The sequence below is a fragment of the Triticum dicoccoides genome, chromosome 4B, assembly GCF_002162155.2.
Source record: "Triticum dicoccoides isolate Atlit2015 ecotype Zavitan chromosome 4B, WEW_v2.0, whole genome shotgun sequence".
Lineage (NCBI taxonomy): Eukaryota > Viridiplantae > Streptophyta > Magnoliopsida > Poales > Poaceae > Triticum > Triticum dicoccoides.
In genome coordinates, this window is record NC_041387.1 from 188,243,919 (window position 1) to 188,249,284 (window position 5,366).

Genomic DNA, 5,366 nt, shown 5'->3' on the forward strand with positions numbered 1-5,366 from the left:
AACAAAGGGATGGTCTTATTGGTTTCGGGGATATTGCGGAAGAGTGAGAGGCGCGCGGGGGGGGGGGTAGCTAGAAGGAGATTGTTAAGTGCGAGTGTGTGTTTTGCCCATCCAGGCAGAAGTTATGTGAACAAAAGAGGAGAACGATTCGATGTGGCGTTAGGATTGAGGGTAATTAACTACGTATGGAGACATAGAGACCTTGAACGTGCATGTGTGAGATGTATACATGTATACGTGGGATGTGTGTGTGTGTGTGCGCGTGCGTATGATCGAGATAAAAGAAAGAAGACATAAGTCCTAAGATCAACGACATGGGAGAGACGGATCGGTATGACAATATGCATGCATGTGAGAATGCAGGGAAGAAGGCCCGACAATTGAGCATGTGTTTTTTTCTTAAGAGATAGTGGCGTGGGCTGGAGCATGCATCTATGGCGAGCAGAGGGGGTGAGGCGCAACGATTGTGCAAAAGAGATCAACCTATAAATGCATATGTATGGATAGACATATATAGTGTGGGTGATGGGAAGCAAGACTCCGTGCAAGAAAGAAATGTTGACGGAGAAACTACAGATAGATATAGAGATGGAGATGCTAGCTAGAGAGACATCCATTAGTTTGGGTGTCGGAGATGACCGTCGGGTGGTTCAAAGGGTGAAGTTATATATGTGTGTGAGAGGGCACTTGACTGCATGTAGAGAGAAACATACGTAGTGTGCATGATAGGAATCAAGAGTGAGGGCGAGAAAGAAGGTTGATGGAGAAACAGATAAATAGAAAGATAAAGAGGCTAGCTAGTGTGCGCTAGAGATAGGAGTCGAGTGGATCAGAAGGCTGGGTTATGTGTGTGGGTGTGAGAGAGATAGAGAGAGGGTGCATGTGAGTCACATACAAACAGATATCAGAGAGAAATGAGATCCATAGAGACGGAGTTTTGTGTCTGCGAGAGAGAAAGATATTTCACAACGAGAGTGATAGCTAGAGAGACGTATGAGGGAACGCAAGATATCTCTAGGGAGAGAGGGTGTGTTTGAGCGACATACAAGAGAACAATGGAGAAATATGAGACCCTGGGAGATAGAGTTTGTGTTTGTGTGTGAGAAAGAGATATTGAAGAGGAAGAGTCGTAGGTTCTCATATCTAAGGAGCGAAAGACATCTTTGTATGAGGGGTGTGCGAGTGGCACACATGGGAATAGTTGAGAGAAATGAGACCCCGGGAGACAAAGTTTTGTGTTTGTGTGAGAGAAAGAGATTCCACATGGAGAATCATAGCTAGAGACACATAGCAGGGAGCGAGATATACTTAAAGAGAGATAGAGTGATGAAGGTCGAGGGAGATAGTACGTCAGTGTGTTACGAAGATAAAAGATCATTGTCGACATACAGGTAGCACAAGAGATGCCTGAGAGACGATGAACACGTATAGGTCCAGAGAGACAATCCTATATAAGCATGAGTGATAGCTATATGAGATGAATATCTGGATCAAAGGGGATTCAAATATTTAAACTGGAGATCACGACATCGATAATATCATAACGCAAATTGTTGTATCAAACATGCATATTCATTTGAATTTGGGCACACGTGTAATGTTATATAGTTTATCAATATTGGTGATCCATAGATTCTTCAATTACAAACAATGCATGGTTTATATGCAATTAATGTCTAAACGGGATTACACTATATGTTGCATGTGTGAAACACATTATACATGTTTGAGAAGTTAAAAAAACCCGCATGAAACACACATTAATTGGAGACAGTTAGCGAGGAATGCATACATTGGATTTCGACATAAAGTGGTTTCAAATATTTGAAAACCCAAATTGATGGATACAACCTTATGAATCTGAGATCATGCCATTTGTAAACCATATTTATGTATAAATGGTGTTGTGCTTTTGAAAGTATATATAAAAAAATGATGTATATAGAATGTAATTCCAATTGAAAATGGATCCCGCCCGAAAAAAAATAGTAGAATACAAACGGGATTCAAATTGAGTTGGCACGGTAAATGTGCACTGTGCAAAATTTGAACGAAGCGGGGAAAGTCACAGTAACCACCCGAAACCAAAATCTGCGAGATGGAAATCACTACTGCCTATCCCTGCCGCGCAAAGCCTATCTGCTGGATTTCTATAGGTTTCAATAGGGGTTGGTTTGTAATTTCACCCAAACGTGACATAACCGCCTCTCACACGGATTCATACACGATGGGCGCCAAAACACAGTGTGCCCTCGGCCGAAATCGACTCCCTCCCCGATTCATATTCATACATGGTAGGCGCCAAAAACAAACTCTCGTCGGCAAATATTCGGTGTATGCGAGATTACCGTCCTATCCCCAACCGACTAATGTTGCTGTGATGTAGTAGAAATTTGAAACGGGGGCTAAGTTTGTAAATTTCCTCGCATTTGAGACAAGTGCGCCCTGAATACATGGTTCCACCCCTTCCTCTCTACCTCCCTTTTCCCCATTCGTACTCCGTGGGCGCCAAAACACCCTCTCCACCCCACCCTCCTCCGTCCGCCGCCGTCCGGCACCCAATCCACCGCCGTCCTCCTCCACCATGCCAGAGCTGATACCCCGATGCCGCCGTCCATTACAAGAGATCGACCTATCTCATCCACGCCTTCGGACTGGGATCTTTGCATTCCGTCCTCTTGCTTCATCCCCGCTGTCGTCCACCTTGCTGGCGCCGCTCCTACGACCATCTCGTCCACCGCGCCTCGCCGCCACCGTCTACCCTCCTAGATCTGCTTCCACGCTGCCGACAGCCATCGCTACCACAACACCGTCAAATTCTCACCAGATGCGTACACGGCACCGCACCAGAGGCGGTACTCTTTCGTATCTGCTCAACTTATTTATCGCAGCAAGAAAATAGATCACCACTGCTTTACTCTGATTTCTTGTCTTGGTTGCGAAGTTGCCTTTGTCCGGCTTGCACCTTCAGATCCGCCATGGCACGCTCAACACTATACTCCCAATGCTTATGGTTTTCCCCTTTTATATTCCACACTAGTTAAATCACAGTAGACTAAATTCCAAAATTGGGTCAGTCGATTTTTTAGAGCTCGCCGGTGCGATCAAAGGGGCTCGGGTGGTTGTGGGGCCTCGCCGAACAAAGAAAACTCGACGCGGGTGGGAGGTGGGGTGGTGGAGGAACACAGGCGGTGGGGTTCGGTGGTCCGGCCGGTGGCCCGTGCGGTGTTCTGTATGGGAAGAATCAGAGACGAGGAAGAAGAAGGGTTAGGAGACGTAGGATCTTCATCCAACCGCCTGGAATGGTCGAGAGACAGCTGGGAGTTGCATTATTAATGCGCTCTGGTTCATCATGTGTGGGCACTGCGCAACCAACATTTTATTATCCAAAATCTGCTTGCTCTTCTTTACCATGTTCGATAGTGCTGGCCTGTACATGATCGATAGGCTTTCAATTACTAGCGGCAATACAACAATGTATTTTCAAGCCAGTTCCACTTTCCCGATTTATATATCGTGGTTATGGTGTACCCCTGTTATGTACACTATGATCTGCCTAGTGGTTGTGTGCTCTTGTTATCATGGTTTGGCAATAAGCTCTCTATACAGTATATTATGAACCTATCATCTGCCAGCTATCCTTACTTCTGGAGCCTATTTTTTTGTGTACTTGTGCCAGATTATATAAATGCACGCACGATATTACAGCACACATGAGCTCTCTCATCAGAATCCAGTGATAGCACATAAGTGTTTACAGGGGCGCCCCTATATTAGAATATCATCTGCATTACTAAGATAATCTCACAACTATTTATGTTTTCATGGTTCTCAGATATTATACGCAATTACAGTGAATATCAGAATCCGCGCATCATAAGGATATTGTCGAACACTGAAATGACTTACAAAATTGGCACCAAGGCATTGAGTGCCATTCTGGAAGCAATGAAACTCGTACACTCCCCACCCGTTGATTCTTGTCCAGAATATCATCCTAATGACTATTCTAACCTCGAGGAGTCAAAGGCAGATGGCCTGTCCTGTTCACCCATCAAGGTGCCTGTTCTAATTTGGCAAGGTTTTATTGATTGCGCATATCTTGCATATGTTGTCTTGCATTTCTTCTACTTTGTTGCACCACCATCTGCTTAGTTTACTCATCATATAAGTCGAGATGCCATGCCCATCCATTATCAATACATATTCCATCTGTCGTCATACCATGTTTTTCCACTCAAATGTTGTTCTTGTGCATCAGACATCAAAAAGGAAGAGGGTGATTGCCGAACCTGAAGGAGCACCAGCAAAGTCCTTGAAAAACGTGGTGGTGCCAGAGAAATCAGACAACGCCCCACTTATATTGGTTGTACAACCAGTGACACAAAACATAGGACCGACTCCAGCAGACTGTACCCATACTTCACTGGCCAAACCACTAGCCCCACCACACAGGACCTGCACTCCAGCAAAAGGTATACCGATTTCATTTGCCATAGCACCAGCTGTCGTGGAATTGTCACGTCAGATGTCCTCATGAAAGGACTTAGTTGTGGAGCCATCGCAACTAGGAAGCTTGAAGGGGTTAAACGGGACAAAGGACACGAGAGGGTTTATACTAGTTCGGCCCCTTACGGTGAAGGTAAGGCCTACGGTTAGTTGGGTTGGTATTGATGTTTCGATGACCAGGGAGCGAGATATGCTATGCCTGGCTCTCGATGAGTTGTTTCTTGCCCTAAGCCGCCAGTGGGTCGTCCCCTTATATACACGGGTCGACGCCCTGCGGCTTACAGAGTCCCGGCCGGCTCATAAACAATGTCCAGCTCGGTGACTAGTTAAGTCTACCTTATGATACAAGTAATATTATTACAGCAGGTTACTACAACGGGCCTTAAGTCGCCTGTGGGCCTTAAGCTCTCTATGAACCGCCATCTTCATACTTTGTCTTGGGCTTCTCTCTGGTGAGTCCTCTTTGCGTAACCCGGCCCCTCCTGGGAGGCTTACACAAATAGTTATATCCTCAACATTAGGCCCCAGATTGATTTGAACCGGTTCATGTCAATCTTAAAATGCTCTATGAACCGCCCAGCCGTCTTTATCTTGCGCGAAGGATTTTAACCCGCCGTGACGTCATCATCTAACTCCGGATTAAATCTCTATGAAATCATCTTCATTAAAGCTTCATTTTTTATAACATCACATCTTCAACGGATCTTTGTCTTTATTGACCATCTTGAGAATCGAGGCGCCAGAGCTGCTGGATAATGAATGTCATCGCCTCGTTTTTCGCGCCCGCTCGGTCAGTCTTCCCTTATAAATAGAGCGACCTAGGTCTTCCCCAGTCGTCCTCTTCCTCTTTCCTCCTC